Source organism: Microtus pennsylvanicus, chromosome 5, assembly GCF_037038515.1.
Source record: "Microtus pennsylvanicus isolate mMicPen1 chromosome 5, mMicPen1.hap1, whole genome shotgun sequence".
NCBI lineage: Eukaryota > Metazoa > Chordata > Mammalia > Rodentia > Cricetidae > Microtus > Microtus pennsylvanicus.
The window spans coordinates 58,263,636-58,284,238 of record NC_134583.1 but is presented as its reverse complement, the minus strand read 5'-3'; the positions used below and the strand labels follow the sequence as shown (position 1 = coordinate 58,284,238).

At 41.7% G+C, this 20,603-nt stretch overlaps 1 pseudogene; it reads left to right on the top strand.

Moving 5' to 3' along the window:
- Positions 1-14,935, top strand: part of LOC142851322 (LIM domain kinase 2 pseudogene) — a 35,241-nt pseudogene extending 20,306 nt beyond the window's left edge.
- Positions 14,936-20,603: the final 5,668 nt, after the last annotated feature.

Below are 20,603 nucleotides of genomic sequence, written 5' to 3'. Positions count from 1 at the left end.
CAAGTCTGGTTATTTTCCAACTACATACAAGATTCTTCGTTTTCTGTTTGGACATTATCTGCTATTTGAAAGGTAGCTGTCAGTCCTAGTAACACTTGGCATCCCTCATCTCCTCCCACTAATTCACTGTATACACTTTATGGATCGGTCTTCCTCTCTCTCCTCATTGGATAAGCAGCACAGCGACACTAAGTGACATTCTACTTGGGTTTCTGCATTGGTTTCCAAACCCAGGAGACTTTGCCCCGACCACAAGGGACACTGGTACATGTTGGAGGTGACAACTTGGAAAGGGGCTGTTAGTGGCATCTTAGTGAGGAGAGGCTGTGAATGATACAAAATAGCTAATGGTACCCAGGGCAGTTCACAACACATAAGACAACCCATAGTATATACAACAGCCCACAACACATGAGGCAGTTTCTGACAACAAAGGATTTTCTGTTCCAAATATCAGTAGAGTGTGCCAGAGAAGCCTGTTTTATGTGCAAAGAGGAGAGAACAATATGGCAATAAGTTTGATCTCCTTTTCTATCAGCGCTCTGGGTCCTTACATAGGGGAGTTGGGACAATTGTTTAGGTGCCTTTAATAAGGGTCTTTGTGTTTGATAAGGTTGGAACACAGAGTTCAGGCTGTCTTCTTCCTCTGGCTCCATTGGCCCTCAGGCCCAGCAAGGCTTCTCCCTTCCCTTTGATTGCCAGGCATACACTGAAAATAATGAGCAGGGTAGCCATGCTGGGGACAAGAGTGGAGGAGACTGCCTCTTGCTGACCACAGGAGCCTGGCTTTGTGTTCCTAGCGGCGTGGACTCCGCACTTGCTTTGTGCTTTGGTGTGGCTTGCTCACCGATATCTTGCTTAACTTGAGCAGGAGACGCACATCAACAGGATAAGCATTGCTTGTTTCCTTCAGGGTCCGTTCTTGTTTCCTAGTCCCCAGTCTCCAGGGAGGGTACATCTCTTCAAGCTCCTGAAATCTCTCCTCCAAGCAGGCTTTGCTCCACGGGGCTTTGTGTCACAAGGGCCCGAGGAAGCCAGTAGGTTCTGGAAGTAAAACTTCTTTGAATCCTATATCTGCTTTGACTGAGTGACAGCTCCCTAGGGGAGATAAGTCCTTGGCAAACAGGAATTAAAATGGCAGGAAGGAATATTTGGATTGAGGCAGAAAAAATTTTCTTTTTTCCATAATCAAGAACAAACAATGAAACAAAGGCTTCTGTTTGTTGTTCAAGAGGTAAGTTTTGTAAGTAGTCACTGATGGCTTGACTTCTCTCTTTAAATGCAAAGAAAAAAATAATAATTTCTAAATTATTTCATTGATCAAAGAATAACTGCTGGCTACAAACATTTATTCATACCACAAAAAGCACACGCTCCTTTCTCTTAACAACAATATTATCTTGTTACAGTTAATAGTTATTGAACCGTCTGCGCTCCGGCTCTGTTTAAGAACACTGTAAATACATCATCTGGTTTTGTCTGCACTTACACACCCAGCCATTAGGTACAGCTCGGGCCTTGACTTTACAGATAAAACCAAGGGTCAGAGAGCTGGAGGTGCTTGCCCAAGGTCACACAGCTGATAGTGTCAGGGTAGAAATTTGGAGCTGAGAATTGGCTGGCTAAATAATCCCTCATTGTTGCTTTGGTTTGATATAAACTGTTCCCAAAGGTCCATTCTTAAGGGCCTTGGTCTCCACTGGTGCTTCTCTTGAGGAGGGGTTGGCCTTTGAGAGTGTTAATGGTGAAAGGGCATATTGGAATGTAGGGCCTGGTTAAAGGAAGTGCATTGCTGAGAATGTGGGAGGTGGCGGTGTGTGAGTGCGTGTGTGTGTGTGTGTGTGTGTGTGTGTGTGTGTGTGTACGTACACATGGGCACATGCACATGATGGCTAGTGGTTAATTTTGGGTGTTTTGCCTCAATCTCTCTCCACCATATTTTCCAAGACAGAGTCTCTTACAGGAGCTGGAGCTTGCTGATTTTCTAGACTGATGACCAGCACATCCCAGGATCCTCCTGTCTTTAGGTTGTTTTCTTCAAGCACTGTGACATAGTAACAGAAAGCTGATGCCTTCCTGACCAGCACCTGGGGGGGGGGCGCTCATCTAACTCCTCAGCCATGGTGGTGTGCCCACACACTCTCTTGAATTTGATCCAAACCCATTTCTACAGTTTCTTGTCGTGTCTGTCATTGATTTAGGCATCTACACTAACACTGGGTTCTACAATGAATTAATTGACAACTCTTACCCCTCTTTGGGGTTCTGGAAGAATTTATGAAGAATTAACATTAGCTCACTGAAGAATTTCCCAGTGAATAGTATATAAAGACTATAAAGTTTTCTTTGAGAAAAATTTAAGGTAGGATTTCATTTTCTGGAGCAAGGTGCCATTTTGGTAATCTAATTTGAGTGAACAGCCACACCGTATCTTTCTAGTCTCCCGTGTTCTTCATTAACAGACATCAAGGGTGTAGAGCATCCTTCCTGCTACCTTCTCAGCATCCATCCAGAGAACTACAGATGCTGGTGTTTGCTTTCTTCCTGCCTAGCCTGGCTGGATGAGCACCAACTGCGTTGAGCTCAGAGAATCTGCTTTTATGTGACTGCTTCTGTTTCCTGTTTGATTCACTTCTGCTCTGGCGTCTGATGTCTGATGTAATCCTTCGTTTGCTTCCTTTGAGTTCATTTGCTTTTTGTTTTTCAGTACCAGGGTTTGCATGGAGAGCTTGTGCATCCAGGCAAGTGTTCGCAGCTAGAGCCACAGCCCTCTTCTGAACTTTTTATTTTAACACACAATCTCCTGAATGTGTGATCCTTCTGCCTCAGCTGCTGAGTGACTTGGATTATAGACTTATACCAGGGCTTGTTCACCACTTTCCTAAGGTGAACAGTGAGGTCACAGAGTTGAGACCCCAATATTTTCTAGTGTAAACACACAGGAATTTCTCCCTATGCCCTGCTTCACAGCACCCCATAGTTACAGATACACTGCATTTTTATTTTTACTTAGTAGGATGCAGCCTCTTGTTTCCTTTTGACTTCTGCTCTGACACACTATCCATTTAGAAATAGGCTTTTCTACCCTACATACCTGGGGTTCCCACAGACCCTTAAATAGTTTGGGTTAGTTGTTATTAATTTCTATTTTTTTCTAAGATAGAAAACAATTTTCATGAACTGATTTCTCTTAACTGTATTGGTATTTGTATTTGGCCTAAAATGTGATCTATATTGCTAAACATACAAAATCCACCGAGGAGAATGTGTGCCTTGTTGCTGCTGAGTGGAGTGTCCTGTGGCTTCACTCAGGGGAGTGAGCTCACAGTATGGCTATGTATTTAGTCCTCTCTTTCCCTGCTGGCTTTGTGTTGACATATTCTACCAGCTACCACAGAGAGATTTAGCATCTCTGTAACTGTGATATTCTCACTTCTGTCTGTCTGCCTGCCTATCTATCTATCTATCTATCTATCTATCTATCTATCTATCTATCTATCCATCTATCTATCTATCTTCCACCTACCTACCTACTTGGCTACCTATTCACTTATCCATCCACCCACCCACCTACCTATCTATAATTTTTGCATTTGTATCTTTTTTCTTTGTTCCTTTCTGAGCTGCCCCCAGCCTCACACACATCCTCTTTAGCAGCCTTTGTTGTTTTGAAGAGATCATCTTAGGCTTTGCTCTGAAATCACTTTCTTGGCCTTGGACACGTCCACTCCAGTCTTCTGTAGCTGCATCATTAGTGTGAAATATAATTTCATAATTGTGCAAGCTCAGCCTATTTGCATATTTGCATTTAAAATGCGTTACTTAGGGTGGAGGTGTGGGTCAGTGGTAGAACAATTGCATACTATACATGAGGCCTTGGGCTCCATCTCTGGCACTACCAAAATATGTAGGTAATTTATAGTTAGGTCTAGCTTTTTAAAAGCCAAAATTGACTTTGGTTTGCCAGTATTTTATTGAGTATTTTTGCACCAATATTCATGAGTGAAATTTGTCTAATTCCCTTTCTTTGTTATGTCTTTGTGTGGTTTGGGTATCAGGATGACTGTGGCCTCATTAAATGAATTTGCCAATGTTCCTTCTGTTTCTGTTTTGTGAAATAATTTGAAAAGTACTGGTATTAACTCTTATATGGAGGTCTAGTAGAATTTTTTATTAAAAAGAGCTAGCCCAGGGCTTTATTGGCTGGGAGTCTTTTAACAACTTATTCTATTTCCGTTGAGGTGATAGATCTATTTTACCTTAACTTTGATAGGTGGTATCTATCTTGAAAGTTGTCCATTTCTTTTAGATTTTCCCATTTTTGAAGTATGACCTAATGATACCATGAGAGGGAGCCTACCGCTGCCACTGCCTAGAGGGCCAGGACACCTAGGCTGAACAGTTCGGACCTAGGATAGACCCAAATATAACTGACAGAAAACAAAGTCAATGAAATGCTCCCTAATGATAATCTGCTGGATGCAAAGATTGGTGCCTAGCCTAATAGTCATCAGCAAAGCTTTAACCAAAAACTGAAGAAAACAGATACAGAGACCCACAGCCAAACCTTAGGCAGACCTCGGGGAATCCTGTGTAAGAGAGGGAGGAAGGATTATGATAGCTAGTGGTGTCAAGGACACCCTAGGAAAATCCACAGAATCAACTCATCTGGGTTCATAGGGGCTCACAAAGACTGGATCACCAACCAGAGAGCATGCCCTGGACTGGCCTAGGCCCTCTGCACACGTCTTACAGTTGGGTAGTTTGGTCTTCTTGTGGGACTCCTAATGGGGAGGCAGGGGAGGACTGTGACTACTACCTGCTTGGGACTCTTTCTTCCTGCTGAGTTGACTTGTCTAGCCTTAATAGGAGAGGTGCCTAATCTTACTGCAACTTGATATGCCATGTTTGTATTATATACATAGAAAGGAGGAGTAGATATGGGTGGGGAGGGAGCCTGGGAAGAGAAGAGGGAGGAGCAACTATGATTAGGCTGGAAATACTTAACTAAAATAAATAAAATAAGGCTAGAGAGATATCTCAGTGGTTAAGAGCACTGGCTGTTCTTCCAGAAGTCCTGAGTTCAATTCCCAGCAACCATATGATGGCTCACAACCATTCATAGTGGACTCTGATGTTCTCTTCTGGAATGCATACATATATGCAGACAAAATACTACATATATAATAAATAAATAAAATAATTTAAAATCTAAATTGATATTATTGCTCAAATTTTTATAAACTTTATTATGAAACTTACAAATCAATAAAAATATCACACCTTTTATTAGATACATTTTCACCATTTGAATGTGTGATTATTAATAGATCCATCTCCGTCAACTTTCTATTTGTTTTTAAATTAGATCTGTTGGCTCTTTGTCCTTCTATCTCTGCCTTCCTTTTAATAGATTAATCTAGTCTTTGTGTAGTTTCAATTTAAGCAAAAAAAAAAAAACACAGCTACACTAAGAAATCACCCACATACCATTAAGCCAGCTGTTTCAAGTGCACAGTTCAGTTGGTTTTTATTGAACTTGGAGTTGTTCACCCACCACTTATATCTGACTCTCCCTACATCCATCATGAAAAAGAGACCTCACCAAATAGCCAGGACCATCTTCCTCTTCTAGTCAGGCCCTAGCAGCAGCCACTATTATTTTTCGTCCTCCTCCTCCTCCTCCTCCTCCTCCTCCTCCTCCTCCTCCTCCTCCTCCTCCTCCTCCTCCTCTCTCTCCCCCATCCCCCATTATCTGTGTGTGTGGTGTATGTGTTTATGTACGTGTGCATGTATATATACACATGTGTAGAGGCCACAGATTGACAGCAAGTGTCTTCATCGATCTTTCTTCATGTAATATGTTTAGACAGGGTTTCTCACTTGTACCCATAGATTTCTGATTCAGTTAGTCAGCCCAGTCCAGGGATTCCCTGTGCCCTGAGTCCTAGTATTTCAGTTGGCATTTACATGGGTACTGTAGACCCATGGTCCATGGTACTGTAGACTCTGGTCCTCACACCTATACAGCACAGGCTCAAATCACTGAGCCCTCTTCTAGCCTGAATCCACTATTCTCCTGTCTGTATGGACTTGAAAATTATACTTCTCATTCCACGGACTGGTTTGTAGTTTCTGATAGTGTTCATCAAAGCACAATGATATTCAGACATGAAGTTCACCTTGGTAATTTTCTTTATGCCACTTGTGTTTTGGTATTGTATCTAGGAAGATGCTGCCCTAAAACATCACATAAATTATTAAAAGGACTCTTCTTTCTCTGCAGGATAATCTTAGCTCCTTTATATAAATTAACTGTATGTACAGGTAAGGGTTAACTTTTTAGATTTTCAGTTTTGTTCTATCATCTATGTATAATCTATACACACACACACACACACACACACACACACACACACACACGTACTGGTCTGTCATCTACCTTTATGTGTCCTAGTATACCACAGTCTTAATTTCTATGACTTTTAAGTAAGTTTTAAAACAAAGAACTATAAGTCCAGTTTTGTTCTTACCCAGCTTACTAAGGTTATTCTGACTCATATGAATTTTAAATCACTAGTTTATAAAAACATAATCTGGCTGAGATTTTGGTAAGAATAAAGTTAAACCTTTAGGTCTTCAAGAAGAACAGAGCGAGATTCCGGCAAAGATGTCCAGCTGACTGTAATGTACTTCAGCAGCGTGGGAACCTTTGGTTCCTCTGCAGCTGTTTCTCCCCTCCCTGAGTGTTGTACTGACTCCACCTTTACACAGTATATGCCTGTCGGTGCAGGCTGCGATTGCTCCTCTATGAAGTTGTCTCATAAAACAAATATGAACAAATTGGGTGGGGTGGAGCCCAGCGCAGAGTCTGCCCAGTGTGATGCACCATGCTGTGTTTGAATCTGAACACCAAGAAAAGGGATTTTGCAAATCAAGACACACTGTTCTCCTGCTGTCTTTGCAGTAGCTTCAGGCTCCAGTCAGTGTTCTTTCGCCCTGCAGATTCCTTACATAGTCTAATGTAGTTTTGTTTCCACCCCAAGCTCCCCACAGCGGTTCCTGTAAGGCAGATCCCAGAGTATCACTCCCTGTTTTTATGGCTCTTGGGACATCTCATGTCTCCTCCATTTTCAAAGGACAGTTCTTGCTGGGTATAGAATTCTTTTATTTGTTAACTTACATCTTGGTTTTAGAATTTTCTACAGGAGTAGAATACATGGTAGAAAGTCTTTTTCTTTCAGCTTTTAGAGTTCCTTGTCATGCCTTCTGGATCGCCCGGTTTGGGTGAGAAGTAAACTGTTAGTCTTATTGAGGATCCCCAGGATGTAGTGACATGCTTCTCTACTGTACTCAGGATTGGCTCTGACTCTCTCTGTCTCACCCACTAGAGCCCATGACCCTTCTGAATGGTGAAGTCACTATCTGTACCAATTTGGGGCAATAAGAGCATGGTTTATTTAAATATTTTTGGTGTCTTCTTTTTGCATATGGAACTAGCACTACGTAAGTTTTTGCACACTCAATGGAATCTCACTGGTCTTTGTGTCTCTTTTCTTCTTCTGTCCCCTTTTTTGTCCGTGCTTCAGACTGAATAATCTCATTGGACCTGTATTCCAGGCCCCGCTCTTTCCTCCACCTGCCTTTCTTTGTTAGTCACCATATAACATGGCTTACTTCCCTGTATGCTTTTAAGACTGTCTCCTTATGTTGTTGCCAAGCCATCTGCTTATGGTGTGACTTGGTGTTGCCATCATAATTTCTCATTTTTTGTGTGTTTTAATGAATGTGTAAATTTATAATTTTCTTCCAGTTGGAAACATTTCAATTATTACTTAAATGATTTTTTCAGAGTCTGTCTGCAGGGACTCATGTAGAAATCAAGCTGCTGGTCAGTGATGGTCTCCTCATTGTCCTTCCTCATGTTTGATCTTAGACCATTTCTCTGCTTCATTTTAAAAGTTTACTTATTTTTTTCTGGAGTGTCTATTATTCCACTGGTTCTGCCTAATGTGTTAGAGTTTTCATTTCTAAAATGTAACTTGAAAATTTTATATCCTCCACATCATCCCTTTTTGAACATGAAGAATACAGTTTTGGTTTTTATTCTAATGCACTTGCCTGTGGATTCTAACATCTGTGCCATTTTGAGACCAATATTAATTAATTTCGTTTTATGCTCATTAAAGGCGTATTTTCTTCTTCCTGGTAATTTTGTTTTTATTTTCTTTGCATGTGTATATATGCATTGCTGTGTGTGTATATGTGCATATATAGGTGAGTGTGCATATGTATGCTTATATGTATGCATGGTGTATATGCAGTGGGAGGGAATAGGTGTGTAGAGACCTGAAGAAGGTGCAGGGTGTTCCCCTCTCTCAATGTCTACCTTGTTCTTTTGAAACAGATTCTCTTTCTCAGCTCAGAGCTCATATGTTTTAGCTAGGTGGACAGCAATTGTGGCCTAGGGATCCCCTCTCTCTGCCTACCTCAGTGCTAGGAATGCAGATGTTCAGGGGACCGTGTTTAGCTCTTATATTTACACTGAAACCCAAACCAATATTTATTTGTTTGTTTGTTTGTTTAATTACTTACTACTTTAAAATGTTTTGATACAATATGTCTTGATCATGTCTTTCACCTCCCTCAATATCTCCCAGATCCTCTCCACAGCCCTACCCATAAAATTTCATGTTCTTTCCCTCTCTCGAAATATTAACCCTCTAAATTGAAATCAAAAGAAACAAACAAACAGAAAATATAATTAGACAAAAAGTGCCAAACTAAACTAAACAAATTAAAAAACATGGGCACACAGGTATGAACAAACATGGAGTCCATTTGTGTTGGCCGACCCCTGGGCACAGAACCTACTCTGGAGTATATCTGATATAGCCAGTGGCACATTGTTGAAAAAGCTGATTTTCCATTTTCTAGCAGGTTATCAATTACAAATATCTCCCTGGTTGGGGATGGGATTTTTGATCCACCTCCCTTGCCTGTGGGATTTTGGCTGGTTTGAACCCCTGCAGATCTTATATGTGCTGTCACAGCCTCTGTTAGTTTCCAAGTGCATCGGGCCTACTGGGCCTGGAAAACACTGCTTCCTTAGGGTCATCCTTCATCTCTGGCTCTTACGATCTCTCGACCCCCTCTTCTGCGTAGCTCTCTGAGCCCTGAGGGGAGGGGCTTGACTTGATGAAGATGCCTCATTAGGAATGAGTGCTCTAAAATCTCACACTCTGTCCATTGCCCAGCTGTTGGTCTCTATATTAAGTACCATTTACTTCAAGAAAAGGTTCTCTAGTGAGGGCTGGACAGTGCTCTGATTTATGGGTATAGCAACATATATCCAGAAGTAATCATTTCTATGTTCCTTTATTTAAACATGAGGTAGGGCATAAATGCAGAAGGAGGCTTGTGAGAGCAGAGGAAGGGACCTTAAGAAGGAAGGGGTGTTGTGGAATATATGTGACATGAAGGCAGGAGGATGAGCACAAGCCTCACCCTTGCCCTCGTTCCTACCACAGCCTTGCAGCCCATGTTGGAGACATTGCAATGACTATTTGTGTCTTGCTTTTAGATGCCAAACGTGACCTTGCCTTCACTGCCTGAGCCCTTTCTGCCACTTGGTGGGTGTCCACGGTACCTGGCTTTTCACATGCCATTCTTTGGAGTCTGGCATCTGAACTGCACTTCCTTAAGTACATCATATTTTCCCTAATTGACTGTGCATCTTCATTGCCAGTGACTTCTGAGTGGGGACTACCTGATGTTGCATTAACATGCTTAGTGTCATAGTCTTTACTACGGAAGCTGGAGGTAATTTAATCTCACATGGGCTAGGGGCAACTGTTCAGAACTAATTCTACTAGACTATACTGTGAATCTAGGGTAAAATGTACTAAAATCATAGTACTTCCTTGTGACCCTTACATGCAAAGTACTGCCTGGTGACCCTTACATACAAAGTACTGCCTGGTGACCCTTACATACACAGTACTGCCTGGTGACCCTTACATACACAGTACTGCCTGGTGACCCTTACATACACAGTACTGCCTGGTGACCCTTACATACACAGTACTGCCTGGTGACCCTTACATGCACAGTACTGCCTGGTGACCCTTACATACACAGTACTGCCTGGTGACCCTTACATACACAGTACTGCCTGGTGACCCTTACATACACAGTACTGCCTGGTGACTCTTACATACACAGTACTGCCTGGTGACCCTTACATACACAGTACTGCCTGGTGACCCTTACATACAGAGTACTGCCTGGTGACCCTTACATATAGAGTACTGCCTGGTGACCCTTACATACACAGTACTGCCTGGTGACCCTTACATACACAGTACTGCCTGGTGACCCTTACATACACAGTACTGCCTGGTGACCCTTACATACACAGTACTGCCTGGTGACCCTTACATACACAGTACTGCCTGGTGACCCTTACATACACAGTACTGCCTGGTGACCCTTACATATAGAGTACTGCCTGGTGACCCTTACATACACAGTACTGCCTGGTGACCCTTACATACACAGTACTGCCTGGTGACCCGTACATACACAGTACTGTCTAGTGACCCTTACATACACAGTACTACCTGGTGACCTTTACATACATAGTACTGTCTGGTAACTGCATAGATCATTTCAATCTTTGTAATATAACCTCATTCACCCTTTCCAAATTACCATAACTTGAAAACATTATTTTATTTAGTTTTCTTATATGTGAGTGCATGTATGTATGCATGCATACAAGTGTGCTTGTGTGTGTGTGTGTACATGTGGAGTTCAACAGTCAACTCCATGTGTCATTCCTTGAGAGCCATCTGCCTTGTCTTTGGAAACAGGGTCTTTCACCAGCACCAGAGACTCAGTGATCCTCCTGCCTCTGTTTCCTCAGCACTAGGGTTGCAACTTTACATAATTACCCTTAGCTTTTTACATGAGTGCTTGGGCTAATACTCAGTTCCCCATGCTGGTGTGGAAAGCGCTTTACTGAGCCCCTTCCTGCCATTTCATGTTCTAGATAGAACATTAACTCATCCAGCTGTGGTACTAGATCTAGGACTTTATCCCCTGACTAATACTATCCATGCCATCTCTGCATAAACCATGCTTCTAATACTTTTAATTGTTTTTTTTTTTATATCCAAAATTTAACTAACTTGTTACCACCAGAGGATTCAAGCTGGAGGCTTTTATAGGTATGGCTTTTTTCTTTCTTTCTTTCAAAAATTTTTTTTTTTAAAAACTGTGTGATCTCTAACTCAGTAAAGTCCTTTGGCCCCATTGCAGATGGCCAACTCGTTTTCTAACCTGGGGGAAACACCAACAGTTCCCATCTATCTTTCAGAAGCTGCAGCCAGAAGAAAGGTGAGGGGAGGTAACTCGTGAATCTAATTACTTTGCTCGCTGTATATGACTCAGATCAAACACCGTTTTGTCCTCTCTTTCCCCTTTAGGGGGGAATTAATTAGGCTCTAATTACACTGACTGAAAAAATAGAAGCTACAATAAAATTATTATTTTTTTTTAAAAAAAAGCCATTAACAAGGTCTGTGCACAGAGCTCATTATGACCTAGGGAACGAGACTCATTTGGATTTTATGGCCTTTTCCATTTGCATTTTTATTAAACTCTTTCTTACCATCCTCAATATGTCTTCTGTGCATGGTATTGCCATCCTTGGGAATTTCCAGGTGTGTTAGATTAGATGCTCGAGGCTCCCTCACTCTCTTCATTTCCAGTCAAGGTGTGTTGGTCCCACGGAGCAGATTCATCATCATCACCCCTTAAACTGATTTAAAAGTTCGCACCGATTTCTTTTCCCCATCTGGAAGGTTGTCTAAGTTGCAGGGGCTTCTGGTCCAGGTGAATTAGATAAAAGCTAGAGTTTTTCTTCTGCGAAGGAAATAAGAAGAATTTATTCCCACCAAGACATCTCCCTGTAGAAAAGGAATTAGATCCCTCCCCCTGTTGGATGGAATCCAGCGGTGTAGGCTGAGTTGTTGGGACAGTAGGAACAGTGTGACAGATCCTCTTACCCTCATCACCATAACACAAGTCACATGGCACAGGACCCAGGTCATAGCTTTAATCAGAAAACTATCCCAGGAAGAGGTGTGGTTTTCCTTTAGGTGACACAGTGCGGAATAGGATGGTGCCTCTCATTCAGACCCCAGGCTCTTCTTTATCAATACAACCCCACTACCGGAATAAGGATAACCTTAAGAAATCTGAACTCAAGCACTGGGCTAAGCATCAAGCATCCAGTTGAAGAGCGGGATGAGGGATTTTATGTGTGGGAGTGGGGTCAATATCATGATGGGGAAATGCGCAGAGACAGTTGACCTGCGTGAGCTTGTGGGAGCTCACGGACTCTACACCCACAGCTAAAAAGCCTGTATGGAACCGACCTAAGCCCTCTGTGTGTGGGTGACAGTTGTGTAGTTTGGTCTGTCTGTGGGGACCCTAGAAGTGGGACAAGGACCTGTCCCTGACATATGAGCTGGCTTTTTGGAACTTCTTTGCTATGGTGGGATGCCTCCCTCAGTCTTGATGGGAATGGGGAGAGTTTGGTTTTGCCTCAACTTGATATGCCATGCTTTGTTGACTCCTTGTGAAGTCTTAGAATTACTGAATGGAGATAGAAGAGGAATGGATAGGGAAGGGGGTAGAAGAGAGATTTGGAGAGGGAACTAGAGAAGAGGAGGGAGAAGAAACTGTGGCTGGTAGAAATTAAGAAATTTTATTTAAAAAATTAAAAGAAATCTGTAGTCAGTCCTCAGAATGCCTGTGTGTCTATAGTCTCTAAAGAGTGGTGCTTCTCCTCCAGCAGCCCCAAGAGTCCACAGAGCTCCTGAGAGTTTGGAAGGAGATGCACCAGTCATGTACCCCTGCAAGAATCTTCTAGGGAGCCAAGGGCTTGGAATACTCTTTCTCCTGCCATTCTGGAGGCAGAGGTGTGCACCAGGTGGCTGGCTCCAACCAGTGGTGTCAGAAATCCTGCATGTCCTCATGGTCTTCTGCAATCCTGGGTATGGGAGGAAGATGGGGAGTTAGTTACTTGTCTGTCCCAGCTTACTTCACCTCCAGTGATGGGAGGATCTTCTACCACAAAAACTCCTGGGCCAAGTCTGGAGAATTCTGCCACCAGTGCTCTCTGCAGATGACAGGGCCTGCCATGGTGGCTGGGGAGTTTAACTACCACTCATTGTGCTTTGCCTGCATGAGTTGCAAGATGCTATTTGAGGATGGCATGTTTCACTCTATAGTGGGAAGTGTCATAATGAGGTGGCACCCATGTTTGAAAGGCTGCCCGTGGAGTCTGTCCGGGACCAGCTGCCCTGTTTGGTCACACTCATCTTCTTACTGGCCACCACTGAGTACAGACATGGCTTCTCCGTGTCTGTGGAAACTGCCTCTTCTAACTATGCCACCACCATGCAAGGGAAAGAGGTCAACCGGATGCACATCAGTCCCAACAACCACGATGCCATCCACCCTGGGGACTGAATCCTGGTGATCAATGGGACCTCTGCTCAGACTCTTTGAGTGGAGGAGGTGGAGGATGTTGGTGTGGGACAATTCTGTATTCTGTCAATTATGTTTTAAATAAATGCTGGTTGGCCAGTAGCCAGGTAGGAAGTATAGGCATGACAACCAGACAGGAAGTAGAGGTGGGGCAATGAGAACAAGAGTATTCTGGGAAAAAGGAAGCTCTCTCTGCAGTTCTGTCCAGACACCAAAGAAGCAGGATGTGACCTGCCCTGCTGAAAAAGGTACTGAGCCATGTGGCTAACATAGACAAGAATAATGAGCTAATATAAGTTATAAGAGCTAATATGAAGCCTGAGCTAATGGGCCAATCAGTTTATAACTTATAGAGACTTCTGTGTGATTTTCTTTGGGGCTTACCAGCTGTGGGAACTGGGTAGGACTGAAACCCCAACAAGAAGGCCCTCATGTTATAGGATGTTATTAACTAGTCAAGCTAGACACTTCAGATACTAATTGAACATGATCCTGGTCCCCAGTGCCTGGACCAGCTGCAGCAAGGTACCAAACTATCTCCCACATGTAAAGTATGAACACTCTCACATTCTCAGCACCATGGACACCAAGGAGAATCGGAGAAGACACTGATGTGTTCTCTGAGGTACAATAACAGCATCTCCAAGTCTCCTGACCCCAGTTCCCCTGAGGAGCCCCTGCTCCTCAGCCATGGCATCAGCCACTTGAAATCCCTATGCTGCTCCAGCACCTGTTCATAGCAGATCTTCTGGTTTTGTGACCTGGCCTGTGGGGAGGTCATGGGAAGGGCTTCTTTGGGCAGGCCATCAAAGTGACTCACAAAACCACAGGCACAGTGATGGTCACGAAGGAGTTAATTTATTGCGACGAGGAAGAAGAAGACTTTCCTGACTGAGGTGAAAGTGAAGCTTGGACCACCCTAAGGTGCTCAAGTTCATTGGTGTTCTACACAATGCCAAGACATTGAGTCTGCTGATGGAGTACATTTGGGGGGGCACACTGAAGGACTTTCTGTGCAATGTGGACCCGTGTCCCCTGGCAGCAGAAAGTCAGGCTTGCCAAAGGCATCTCCTCAGGAACAGCATATTTGCACCCAATGTGCATCATCAACAGGGATCTGAACTCACCCAACTGTCTCCTCAAGCTGGACGAGGCTGTGGTGGTAGCAGACTTTGGGCTGTCACATATTGTGGTGGAGGAGAGGAGAAGGCCTCCAGGAGATAAAGCCACCACTAAGAAACATACGTTATGCACGAGTGATTGTAAGGAACACTATACCATTATGGAAAACCCTACTGGACCACGGAAACTGGAAATCCTCAGGAAAACTTCCATCCTTGGCTGCCAGGTGTCCAGAGACTCTCCAACTCACTGAGGTTTGCCATCTTCCAAGTGCAAGCTCACACTGTATTTGACAAATTGGGAGTGGGTTTGGTTAAAAATATAATGTATGGTGGGTTGTACTGGTTGGGTGATCGGGAGAATGGTTGTTGTTATCAGCTTTTATCTACCAGGTGATACTGAAATATTGTACAGAGACAAAATGAATTCTGGGATGGGAAGTTGTTTTTGGCCAGTTTACTTGCTAAGTAGACTGTACTTGTGTGTGGAGTTTGCAAACTTGCTGCAGGGGAATCCTGAACTCCCAGCATGGCTCAGCATCCTGTAACTGGTTATGCTTGAGCTGTCCCAGCAAGTGTGGGAGTGGTGGGCCTGAGCTGGGCCATGAAGCAGACTAAATAAATTAAGTAGTTAACATAGTGCCAACATTGAGAGTGGAAAAGTAACTGAGGGCCTGACTTAAATAAACTTGGAGGAGTTAGAGAGATTAAAAAAATTAAAAAGTGAAAGAAATCTGAAATCTAGAACTCCTGAATCAGAACTGATACAACCCATATCCTCAAATCTGTTTCTCACATTCCACCCAGGAGATTCTGCTAACTAGAAAGGCATAGAAACCATCTGGTTAAAATATTAAGCTGAGATGAAAAACATACATTTTCAAAGACAAAGATGGACCTCATGTCCCATACAACAGAATATAATGACATGTTCCCCCTTGAAATACTGGGGGTTCTGACTGTGGCTGCTTCCCACGGGGGAACTGATTTGAAATTTTATGTATCTTAAAGACTGATATAATTTAGACTCCATTCTGTTAAAGGAGGCCGCTTGTTCATCTTGACTGCCAAGAACCAAAATAACAATACAGAAACTGTATTAATTAAATCACTGGTTAGCCCATTAGCTCTAGTTTCTTATTGGCTAACTCTTACATATTAATTTAACCCATTTCTATTAATCTGTGTATTGCCACATGTCTGTGGCTTACTGGCTAAAGTTCCAGCATCTGCCTCTGGCTGGGTTACATGGCTTCTCCCTGACTCTGCTTTTCTTTCTCCCAGCATTCAGTTTACTTTCCCCCACCTAGCTCTGTTCCCCTATAGCTCTGCTCTAAACCCAAAGCAGTCCCTTTATTAACCAATGATATTCATAGCATACAGAGGAAAATCCTATATCACCTCCCCCTTTTTTGTTAAAATAAAAAGGAAAGTTTTAACTTTAACATAGTAAAATTATATATAACAAAATTGGTATCAATCAAAAATTAGTTATAATATTTATATCTACTTTATTTTTTATCATAACTAAGAAAAATTATAATAACTATCTATTTGTCAATTTCATCAAAGACTCCAGAAGGATATAATATTACCTAAATAAACAATAAGTTCATTGTAAACAACTTCCAAAACTCTAGAGTTGAGAGAGACAGCTCACTGGACAGTCACCCAAAATTCTTCTGTACCATTGGGGCATCCATCTTCAGTCTACAGGCCCATAGTACCAGCAGCTTTTTCCATGAAGCAGAAATTTTAAAGACAGTTCTGCCTATATTGGCAGTTTGTCAGTCAATTTCTTCCATGTCCTGCAGAATATCTGGCAGACTTTTTCATGAAGCAGGAACTCTGAAGGATCATCTCACCTTTAGGCAAGTTTTGCAGTCATTTCTCTGTGGGTCATGCATGTCCTGTTCATCAAGAGTCCAGGCAAGAGCAGTTTCTTGCTTAAATGGTTAGCAAACCCCATAAGGAGACTCTTTGATGTCTATCTTCCTCTTGCAGTAGATTGGTGCTGCCAGGAGTATATGTGTCTCATTGACATGAAAAATCCTAAATTCTTAAATCATTTTAAATGTCATATTCTATGGTCTTAGAAAGTTTTGAAGAATGCCTATCCATCTGAAATATAACTCTGTACATCTAGAAAATTAAACTTAGTACAAGCTTGATTATTTATAAATTATTATCTTTTAACCTATATTTCTTAATTATACATTATATTTTCTAATGAGTTGGACAAACATAAAACCTTAATCAAAATTACAAATACATATAACAGAATTGACTTTAAACTTGTATCAATAAACCAAGATCAATACCAATACAAAGTATCCATTTCTATAGTATATAAATATAAACAAACATTTATAAACAATATTTGGGAATATGGGCGTAGTTCTCTAGACTACTTCCTGCTGATTGGGGGTGCTGTTAATCAGGTCTTTCATGGTGTATCCTGCGTGCTGGTTCATCTCAGTCAGCAGTTGGGAGAAATATTTTTTGAGGGGTATTCAAGGCAACCTTTCTGGGGGGTCTTGGTCCATCCAACAAAATTAGCCAGGAAGAAAGCCACAGCTTCTTATCCTCTGTGGAAACAAAAGAAGAACCTACAAGTTTGACTATTATAAATGACTATCTATAATCTGCAATTTTTAATTATACATTACATTTTTAAAATGAGCCACACAAACATAATACGTTATTCAAGAGCATAAATACACATATAACAAAATTGACCTTAAATCTGTATTTATTGACCAAGATCCATACCAAGGCAAAATATTCATCTCTATATCATATCTCCCTTATGTTTCATTTACAAATTGACTATGACCATTAATCACTTATAATCAACACCCTTTAAATGAAAACAAACATTTACAAACAGTCATTTTTGGAATTTGAGTGTAGTTTTCTCCAAACTGCTTTCTTCTATTGGTTGGGCAAAGTATTTTTAGGGTTCACAGAGACTTTTTTTTGGAAGAGGGACTTGTTCCATCAAATCACATCAGTCTTGAAGGATTCCATAGATTTTCATCTTTGTGGAAACAAAATAAGAACCTCTTTTCCAAAGTAACATATCTTTAGAGCCAAATTTTGAAGTCAACATACCTTTATGTTGGTTTAACTTAGCAGTCCACAGAATCAAATGTCTCTCTGTAGTCAAAATAATTCAAAGAAAACACACTAATATACATAATCCAGACTCTCTGTGTATTTTCCATCTTTACGTGGCTTATTTCTTTTTTACTCTCTTTACTCCTTCAATCTATTACTATCTGTACTCTTTTATATTGCTTTTACTGTCTCTTTAAAGACTTTGTTTATAGCCTGGCGATGGTGGCGCACGTCTTTAATCCCAGCACTCAGGAGGCAGAGGCAGGCAGATCTCTGTGAGTTCAAGACCAGCCTGGTCTACAGAGCTAGTTCCAGGACAGGCTCCAAAGCCACAGAGAAACCCTATCTCAAAAAAAAAGACTTTATTTTTTAAAACCACTTACATCTTTTTATAACTATCTATATTCTTTTTCCTTTCTCTCCCAAACCTATGCATATTATTTTTTTAAAACACACTGTGTCTTGTTCAGACGTCTTTTATGTCTGAATCTGTCCTATTGTGTATCTGAAATCCTTTTCTGAAAAGGAGTATTTTAAAATGATAAACAGTGTGGTTGTGGCAGCCCTGGATTGTTGATGGTGGGAGTGGTGGGCTGCAGTTCTGGCTCCAGCACGGCTAACTTTATACCCAAAATAACAATACACAAATTGTATTCTTTTAAACACTGCTTGGCCCATTAGCTCTATCCTCTTACTGGCTAACTCTCACATCTTGATTAATCCATTTATAATAATCTGTGTAACACCATGAGGTGGTGTCTTACCAGTAATATTCTTAACCTGCATCCATCTCAGAGAGGAGAGCTATGGGGACTGGCTCACTTCCCTTCTTCCCAGCATTCTGTTCTGTCTACTCCGCATACCTAATTTTCTGTCCTATCAAAGGCCAAGCAGTTTCTTTATTAATTAACCAATGAAAGCAACAGATAGACAAATGACCCTCCTCCATCACTGGATGCTGGCTCCATCTCTCTAGACCTTTCAATATGGCAGAGATATGTTTACCGCCAGCTCTGGGACTGCTGGGTGGGAGCTGTGCTCACTACCTCAACTCTGGGAAGCATCATACAGCATATAAAACCTTTTTGTCTGTGTAAAAACTAAATCTGCCAGGCAGCATGCTATACAGCCTGGAAATGTCTTTCTGTATGGTAGTGGGTAGCTGCCATGTTTTCCTGCCTGTGTACACCTAACAGACCCTATCTAGCTGATTGCCAAGGTGGGATTGCTGAGTAGCAGGCATGCTCTCAGCTACTTTCCTCCTAACCCCAAGCAGGCATACAAGCACCCGGTCCCTGGCCACATGGGTTAGCCCAAATGTATGGGTGCCATTTTGTAAATGGAGGCTGCTCATTTGTTTTTCAGCTGCCCAGACCCAAATAACCTGACAGAAACTATACTAATTACAATACTGCTTGGTCAATAACTTAGGCATATTCCTGGATAACTCTTATATCTTAAATTAACCCATTTTTATTAATCTGTGTATTGCCATAAGGCTGTGGCTTACCGGTAAAGGTTCTGGGCATCTTACTCCTTCTGCAGCTACATGGCATCTCTTTCATTCTGCCTACTCTCTCTCTCTCTCTCTCTCTCTCTCTCTCTCTCTCTCTCTCTCTCTGTTATAGGATGAAGCAACTTCTTTATTAACCAATGCTAATAAAACATATTCACTGCATACAGAGGGGAATCCCACGTCATTTTTCCTTGCCACTGAAGCTGAATTTGTCACACCATAGTGGCACAGCCATACATGATGGGAATGGTAAAAGTTGAAGGCCAGCACAGCTGCTTGACAAAGATCCAGCAATGCTGGGCCACATGACGGCCACTGTGCTGCCTTTGGGTTTTCATCTCCACCTGTTGCACACTTGAAGGACCTTTAATATTTGTACAGTTTGGGAATATTGGATGATGGAAATTTTCTTATGAATCATTTGTGATTTCTCCTAGGACTACTGCTTCTAAGTTTCACTAGGAAAGTCCTGAACATACTATTGCCCCTGCTCTAGAGAGATATCTTTATCTACTTGAAGGTATTCCTTATGCCTTAAGGGTTGTGATACACATAAAGAAACTAGAGGTCTCTTTATGAGACTATGACATATTCTTGAACCTGTTCATGTAGTTACTCGGGAACAAGATAAACTGAAATAAAATAAACTCAAAAAGGTCAACAAGATTTGGTGGGCTAGAGGAGTTGTCCAGAGATCAGATTACAAGCCTCTTCCCAGTATACACTCAAGCAATTACGTGGCATAGACAGCAACAAAGTTAGATTAGCTGAAGTTACCTCTGCCCTACACAGAGACTTACGTTGATCAGCAAAGAATGAAGTAAAAGTTGATAAAAGAATGAGATGTCAGGGCCTCTCTTTTTTTAAAAATAAATAAAAGTATATGTAAAGCCACTGTGATGTCATATGACCAAAGAACAAAGAATGCCAGTATTAGACATATAAATGCATTTTACAAAGATAAAATGTAAACATTGTATTCCGCTATGATTTGAATAATAACTGCAGCAACCTTGGCCTGAAGATATTTCTTGGGCACTCTGACCATTAAGAGTTTATAACACACTGCTTGAGACATGGCAATCTGCCTGATCTGGTTTTGAGATTTTGTTTTAGTCTAGCATCCTTGAAGACACAAACACTACCAGCCTGAGAACAGACTATCATATGCCTTTAGATTCTTAAAAATTGGGCCATGGGGTTATAATGAGTAAAAATGGTTATAATAAATAACATTTATTGATAATGATTAAACTTGAGGGAAAGTGATTGTAAAAGATAACTCT